General features: G+C 42.2%; 1 long non-coding RNA gene across 1 annotated transcript; it reads right to left on the reverse strand.

The window, feature by feature from the left end:
• Window positions 1–2514: 2514 nt before the first annotated feature.
• LOC138685400 (uncharacterized) lies at window positions 2515–7477 on the reverse strand. The gene is made up of 3 exons (XR_011324636.1): window positions 5633–7477; window positions 4021–4321; window positions 2515–3227 (listed from the first exon to the last, which is right to left on the reverse strand). It is a non-coding gene; the product is annotated as an uncharacterized lncRNA (long non-coding RNA).
• Window positions 7478–8756: the final 1279 nt, after the last annotated feature.

The following is an 8756-nucleotide window of genomic DNA, read 5'->3' on the forward strand; positions in this document are numbered from 1 at the left end:
AATAAACCTTTTTTGCCTACATTTCCTTGGATATGCATAGCACATATTAGGCAGATGCTCTGTATTTGCTCAACAGCTAAAGAAAGTTATTCCTTTCCCCCAAAATGCTGTCTTCTCTCCCCACTAGAAAATAGACTTGGAATAGTTTCTTCAGAAAATAATACCAAATTATCAGGGTTTGTACTGTCTAATCTGGGTTTGGCATAACTAAGTGAACTTGCTGGCTGCTAGCCCTGCCGTTAACAGTGTGTAACAGCACAGTTTGGGACCTGTCCTTTGGTTTTCCACTTGTACGTGCCTCCGTGTCCAATTTCAAACACAGTCAATCGTGAAACAAGGAATAAACTGTAAAGGGGAAAGGTTAAGGACAGGGAAACATACTGAAACTCCTCTCAACAAGTACAAGGGCAATTACCTAAGCACCAGGGAGAGTAAGTTGGGGCAGGGAAAAACATTCAGGGAGGATGCCTTGCCATCGATGACAGCAGCGGTGCATGACTTACCTCTCCCTGCTCTCTGCTGCTCCTCTGCACAGGTCGCTGCCCCGCAGCTGCAGGATGAGACCTGCGCCAGCATTTCACCTGCTCCAGTTCACGTTCCCCTGAGTTAACCTTAACAGCCCCAATTCATACTAATAAACCAGGCAGTGAATTGTAACGGGCTGGGACATAGGCAGGCTCCTGCCAACAGCTGCCTCTGCCCAGGGCACCGTGGCCAGGCAGGTATGGGGCGATGACCTAGGGACCGCAGCCCCTTCTCCCGTGCACCCAAGTCACAGGCAGGGATGTGGGATATCCAAGGACGTCAAACTGTTGCAGATAACAGGTAAGCAATTCCCCAGGAGGGGGAGGTCTTTGAGAAAATAAGTGTCTTTTGGAGAAGGAGAAAGAGTTTTAAGATTCTCTCATGGGAGACTTTGATTTCCTACTAAATTACTCCTCTGTGAACTCATGCCTGGCTTTCCCCCTGCACATCAACTCGGGTATTAAAAAGCCTCACCAGAGCGCTGGGAGATGCAATTCCCTCTTCAAAACTTAGATCTAAAGCAGCTGTTCGACGCAGGGAGGTTTTGTATGCCTAAGCTCAGAAGCCACTTCACATTATTTGACCTCTCTGTTAGAAAGACAAAAGGCTTGGGCTAATATTTCAGCCTGGGGATTTTTCCCTCTTTGAAGAAATGCGGAGAAAAGGCGAGGGCACAAAAATGAGAAAATGGTTCAAACTGGAATTTTAGACAGGTGTTTAGACAGAGCAAATACTCATCCCTCAGTTCACCGCTTTCTGAGCTGGGGAAGGACATGAAAGAAAGCAGCAGTACATTAATGCTGTTAGAACATTTTAAAAGGAATGAAAACATCCCATCCCAGCACGCCTAGCTTACCCTCTCTGTCTGCCTCACCTCAATTAATATTAACTGATTGTAACTGAATATACTTTGAAAAATGAAACCGCTCAGTATGGTAGAAATCAACTCCCCTGTTATTACTAGTACAGCTTCAAGGCACAAATATGACTGCAGAATTTGCTGCAAAGGGCTTATGACCAAAAGTACTGGCAGAGAAAAGTCATTTTAGAAAATGCAGCCATGAGGACATTGTAACTTTTTTATTTCCCCGCAGGTGTATGTGGGGTGGATTTATTGACCTTTGGGCTATGAGGCAAGACTTATCTGTTGGCTTAAACCTTGGCAAAGGGGAAAAGAAGAAAAATGAAGGGCTTGATAGAGGAAGCTTTATAGTATGAAATTTGGAAGGCTTGATCCTATGGTCCTACTTCTGTGGTGGGTTTATAGGACACAAAGAACACATTAAAAATCTCACTTCAGTGTTATTTCTCAATACTCATTCTCTTGTGCATTCCAATTCAATTTTTTTTTTTTTTTTTTTTTTTTTTTTTTTTTTACTTCCTTCTGCTAAAGGAGCAAAACCCCAGAACAGATGTGGAAAATGTAGAGATAGATGGGAAGTGAGTCAGGCAACCAGCAGAGACAGATATTTAAAAGATGATAATGCTGCTTCATAACCACTCCTTGTTCTTTTTACCTATCCTCCTTTTGTCCCTGGTACCTCCAGTGTCCCCAGCACACAGGTCAGCTGGGCTCTGCCTGAGAGAGTACATGGCAGACTTGGGCTTACAGTGGGAGAAAACAGCAAACATTTTTCACAGTTTGTGTGCAGCACAACATACATGGAAACACATTTAACTTGGTGTGCAGGTGAGCAAGACTGGCTCAAAGAAAAGGAATGAAACAAACAGAAAAAGGAAGGAAAATGGGTGAAAAGAGGAGCATGAGGCAAAGAGAGCAAATCATCTTCCAACAATTTATCAGACCCTTGAAGGAGTGTGCTATTTTTTCATTTAAGATGCAATATTTAAGAATAATAATAAAGAAACTCATCATATTAACTGAGGCAACTAATGGAAAACAAATGCATGGCTCCAGTGAGCCAGATATGGAGAAAATGCCAATGAAGAGATTTTGGCAAGGCAAAGATGACTTCAGAACAGAGCATATACAAGCAACACTTCCTCTCCTCCTCCCATCACGGGATGCAGCAGCAAGGATTGCCACACACACGCAGTGCAACTCACAGCATTGCTGTCTTGATGCTTCATTTAAAATGAGAATAAAAGAATGTGAAATATGAGCTGCAAACTTTGCTTCCCAACGTTTATTTCCTCAGGAATGTGCATACACTTTATTTTTCTAGCTTAATGTCCATCATGCAAAGTCAATGGTTAAGTTGTGGAGCACACTAGGTTTGGCATAAAGATCTCACGTTTTTAATGACAAGGGAGATTGGGCTGGGCTTTTTGAGTGGAAGCTGTTCTATTACAGACATCAGCCTTGGCCAATTGTGTCTCGGGGTTTCACTGGAGCCAGAAGTTGGAGGCTCCTGGATTTCAGTCCTGGAGTCCAGAAGAGATGCTGCTCCAGAAGAAGTGGTGCAGGTCTGACATGGTGCCCATCAGCAGCCTTTGGGAATCTGGTGGCCACAGACTGTCACTCCCAGGTGCCCGGTGGAGCTCTGCGAGGAGCTGCCTCTGTCTGGCAGCAGAGGCCAAAGCGGTGGCCTGGCTGGATCTAGCACGTTTCATTTGGCCTACGGCCCCTTTCCTAGACGGGACAGGGAATGGGGTTCAGGCACCAAACAGCCCAAACAGCTGGGCATGTTTCCAAACAGTTGACACTGCACTGCCAAAGCTGCTGTCACTGCCACTCATCCCTAGGAAAGGAATGCAAGAGGTGCGACATGTATGGAGCAGCCCAGGTGGAATCTACCTCTGTACCTGTGAGGAAACCTCCAAACTGGAACATGGGCCCCAGGGCTGACAGGGTTAGACCATCCTGACCCCTGTGGGAAACTTTTTTTTTTTTAACAGTAGCATCTTGGACCAGCAGCCTAGATGCAAAACCATTCCAGCAACCACCAGGGATTATGCAATTTGTAAGGAACAAGATTTACAAGTAAACTATAGTTATATAGTCCTAGCTATAGGAGCATGATCCCATGGTGCTATGCTTAGTTACCACGCAGGCTATATGTTTGCTAGGGACAATGATTGCTGTAGGGAGGCAGTGAGCAAAGCCAGCTACATTTTATATTCATCTGTAGAGTTTCTCTTCCCTAAACTGCGTTGGCCTCAAACAAAATTTAGAAATCCGAGTGAATCAGTGATGCTGCCCAGTCCCATTTCAAAGGCAAAAACCCCCCCCAAACAACATACGAAACTCTTCAGAGAAAAGCATGTGAAAATGTAACTCCACAGTCAGTGCTCATTGTGGCAAAAGATAGATCACAAACATTTTTATCATTGTGATGCTTTCAGACAAGAGAAACAACAAAGTTGTCAGCAAAGCACTTTTACAGTTCATGTTTCTACAGACTCCACAGTGAATTTTGGAAGATATGACCCTATAAACACAGCTCCAGTGTTTCCAGCAGGTGATCCCTTTCTCACCTCTAAGCACCAAAGGAAAAAAGAAAACAATTCCTTCTTTCCCTGTGATATACTCACCTCCTCGATGGTCTCTGGTGCACAGGAGGAAAAGAACAGACTATTCTTTTATTCCGCTCATGAACAAACAGGAGGCACTCAGGCTTTGGGTACGACTGGAGGAAGGGGCAGAGCTCTGGGTTGGGAGGAGAGGGTGGTGGCTGGGTTTCTGCCCACCACCTCCCTCCCCTCTGGAAGGGGCAGGCTGAGGATGAGGAAGGACGTGGTGTGCCCAGGAAGGAGGAAAGCAGAATTTCGCTCTGTTGCGCCAGTGTCCTGATCAGCCTCGGCACAGGGGGAAATTACAGCAGCCTAAGGAAACCTGAAAGCACTGAAAATTAGTTTTAAAAGCTGAGACATCAAATGCACTTCTGCAAGAGGCTTAGCTGACTATCTACTTTATATTCACTTATCAACAAAATTAAAGCTAATACTTTTTAATCTTTCCCAGGTAAAGTTTCAGGGAACATTACTTTTACCCTCTATTGCTTAATACTAATTTTTTTCCCCTTCTGTTGAGGGAGAGAAGTGACTTTACATGAACTGCATGTGAGAATGCTCTGGAAAACTTTTCAACAAAAACCATGGGAGAGAGAAGATGAAAGAGGATGAGGTTTCCTGTTCTTGGCAAAGCATATTCTCCACACGGGAACATTTCTAAATTCCACCACATGTTACTTCGGCCCTGTCTACACCAGAGAAATGCACCACGTTAAAAAAATGTGTGAACTGACATGTCTTAAAACTAGGACAGTGTGAAACACAGTATTGCCCTGAGGTATGAATGACAACAGCTGTGTTGTTTTAAAATGTGCTGGCTCCTGGTGGTTAATTTTAAGGTGTGTCCCACAGATAATCACCAGTTTAGTTTTTCACATCCAACATGCCTCTCTCCATACAGATATCAGTTATCAGAGTTGTTTCAAATGAACTGCCTCAGTACAAACAGGGTGTAAGGCATACATTTAGAGAACAACATGTGGACATTTATGCTCTGGCCATTCATTTTCTAAACACCCACCCATCCCACCACCCCTTCTGTTTTCTCTTTGAACAGACATTCAGGCTTTTTTTTTTTTTTTTTTTTTTTTTTTTTTTAAGATGTGGATGGAGATGCAATATTCTGAGGAGCAGAAAGTTCTCCCGTTTCCTAATTGTGACCATTATTGACAATGGCTTCTTGTCTGTGACTTCTTTTTTATAGTAAGAAATACCATGTTACTGGGAGCCTTACAAGTCCTGGGAGATTCCCAAGTCCACAATTTTAAGACAATTCAGAAGTTCTGTCCATAGTTCAAAGACCTCTATTACCTGCAGTACCAGATCTTTTTACTACACTGTTCATAGCAACTATTTATGGGGTTTAAGAAACGAAGAAGAGTAAAGAGCACTTTGTGAAACACTGAAAAGCTAGACACTTTCCTATCACAACAACGACAGCCTTTCACTAGCAGAGATTTTGGCATTCTTCCACATCTTCCCCGCTCAGCTTCACCAATACAAAGCATTTGCCAGGACAGTCTGAAATGGGTCAGTCTGAACTTACACTAGAGTAAGATGAAGCTAATAAACTGAGCATGATGCTGAGCAGAACAGGTGGTTAAAAAGAAAAAGCCCACAGACATCAACTTACCTGAACATCTTTCTGACTTTGGTTTAGGTTTCCTTGGTGTGTCTCAGTCAGCCTTAGGCTTTACCACTTGTCTTTATTCTGCCAAGAATGTGAAAATTGTTGTCAGATTTTGTTATTAAAACTAGTGTGGGGCATTGGTAGCAACCACCAGAGCATTTTATACAGTGTGCTGTATCACTGGAAGGATCGCTTAAGAAAAATCAAGTGGGGCAAGAAGAACTGGGAGGGTGAAGGGAGAAGACCCATTTATCAACATCAGGTTGCGTATCAGGAGAGAAAATGAGATTTTATGCAGTCAGTATTTTCCCTGTCTCCAAGAACAACTTCCCACCACAAAATGCTCCCACCGCATAGTTCAGTCACCGTGTGTGATGCAGCAAGGCAGAGCCACATGGGGATGTGGAAGAGCAATCTACAGCACTGCACACTGCGCCTGGACAACGTGAAGCTCTCCAGAACAGCTGAGAATCTCACAGGCTCCATGGGGATGCTGTTGATGGAAGGCGGCCAGGACAAGTTTGGGGGAAAAGAAAAGAAAGGAGTTACCAGATCATAATTAATCAGGCTGGAGATACAGGCTAGAGATAGCTTCCAATTTCTTAGCAGTGTTTTCCCCATTAAAGGTTACAGTTGCCTAAAAAAAAAAAATATCAAGGAGAAATTGAAACCTGTGAGAGACAACACAACACTAAAAAATGCACTACCATAGACCACAGGGCTATGTTACTGTAATGCGTGAGGACCTTTTCTTCAGGGTGTGAAAGCTTGAAACACACTGTGCCATTTTAAGCAGTCATCCTATTTTAATTGCTGGAGAGAAACTGCATTGTTGACTTAGCAACCGCCTGTACCAACACCAGTAAAACTGGAGAAACACCAGGAACCATTTTCTTTCCCCTTACATAATTAAAGGACATTTACAACCTCACCTACAAATTAAAAAAAAAACAAAAAACAAAACCCCAAAAAACCCAAAAAACCCAAAACCCAACAAAACCAGGTTTGCTCAGGAAGAGAAATACACTGCATTTCACTACATTCATTTTAATTAGCAGCAAGCATATTTATCTATTATTTCATTTAGCTACTATGATGAGTTTGAGTCACTAACTACTTTTGAATTTCCTGTTAAACATTAATTTAGAGCAACATGGAATAATAAGACTCCTTCACTGGGACTTTCAGTTCCAAAATAGAACAAAGTAATTAACAGAATTGATTTATTCCGGTAGGTTTGCATTGCCAAGGTTTCTTTGAAAGCAGCCATGTTCATTACCATGTTGCATGGGAAGAAAAGAAATTGAATGAGCAGGAAAGAACTAATATACTTACAGGACTTGAAATTTGACTCATCTGGCAGCCAAAGCCATGTTCAAAGTTTTGTATGGATTTTTTTCTATTCATACTCTATATTGCTGCTTTATTGAGAGCAGATCTCTAGTTGTCAATGCAGGAAGCTTGCTTGTCAAGGGGATTTACTTGGAAATAGTGAAGTCGTGTTAAGATTCGTGGTGTCTTTTCCTAGTGAAAAAAAAATGCTGTTGGATGCGGCACAAAAGTTTTTCTGATTGCACAAGCTACACCCTTATTTATCACATGATAGTCTCCCAACAGCAATGCATCCTGTCAGCATAATACTCTGTGGCTATAAACTCATGTCTCATTCTACAGCTCACCATTTGCCTGTCAGAAAGAAGCAAACTCAGTGTTGTAAGGTAAGCCTTACATTCAATCAGCTGTAAAATCAGCCTCACCATCTTTTTAAGCTATTCACAATGCAAACTTTGGCTTCACTCTTCACGCTTTACTCTTAAGCCTTGCTTCGAATTGTACTTGCAAGTGCTTCCTCCATAAAGATCCCACTGCAGCAGCAAAACCCTCCAGACTCCTCACTCTGCATTGCTCTGCAATTCTTCATGTGCCAAAGAATTTTCTAAAGTGTCTTGAGTTATACATCAGAGCATGAGGGTACCAGAACATGCAGATAAATACAATGCCAGCACTTCTCAGAAATGCATTTACAGGTTGCTCTCAAAAGAATTTGCATCAGGATGCCCACGTTTTCATTTTCACCATTGACTGCACCCACATTAGCACACTATTTTCTCCCATCCCTTTCTTTATACCCATGCAGCATTCATCTAATCCAGAAATACCTCGACTCCTCCAGCCTGCCAGGTAAACGTAGCCTGTTTTCAAATATTTCCTTTCAGATGTCATAGCTCTGGTCTCTTCTAGTCTTAGTTTTTCTACTGTCCTTTTCACCTCTCCCCGAGAGATTTCAGTTAATTACAGCTCTTTCTTATCTGGTCTCTAGGAAGTCTCTCCTCTAGGTGTAGCCCTTGGTATTCATAACACATACTGATGCTGCACTGACTTTCCCTTGCTGTGGAAGGCTTAACCCTTCGGCCCTCTTCTCAGCAGTGCATCAGCAGGGGAAAAAAAAAAAAAAAGAAAAGAAAGAAAAAAGAAAAAAAAAAAATACATTTGCAGCATCCAAAAGCCCAAGAGTTGTTACTGCAGCAAAAAGAGTAAAGGTGAAGTGTCTTGCAAGGACACATGCCCTCCCTAAAAATAAAGCAGAAAGGTTGCAAAAAATGTTGGCAGAAACAAGTTTCACACACATTATCTGCACTTCTCAAACACAAGTGTAAGGTGTGGGTTTTTTGAAGAAAGAAAAAAAAATCCAGCACAATTCACTTTTTCCAAGTCTGTGCAAACTTAAGATTTCTTATTTTCAGCTGTAGTTTTCTTGTCAGTGATTTCGATCTTCCTTACCTGAAGACAAGCATTTAGCTCAGTTACTGTTTGTACTGTTGAAGTCTAATTTGCAGGCAAGTGCCCCGCTTAATCCATGCTTTAGATACACATTTGGGGCTTATGTACTCATTATATTCAAAACAAAAACCCTAAAGAAAGGTTAACAAAAGCCTGGTGATAACATGCACCTGAAGGAAGTTAACATGTTACTAACTTAGTTCACAACTAAACACGACAAAGCCAACACTACACAGTTTCAATACAAGCAGCAATAGGAAAACAGTAACACCTAAGGCTTGATCGTGCAAATCCCTCAAGTCAAAAATCTTTAAAAAGGTTTTCAAGAGAACATTTTGAAAAAAAA

This window comes from Haliaeetus albicilla, chromosome 1 (assembly GCF_947461875.1).
Source record: "Haliaeetus albicilla chromosome 1, bHalAlb1.1, whole genome shotgun sequence".
Lineage (NCBI taxonomy): Eukaryota > Metazoa > Chordata > Aves > Accipitriformes > Accipitridae > Haliaeetus > Haliaeetus albicilla.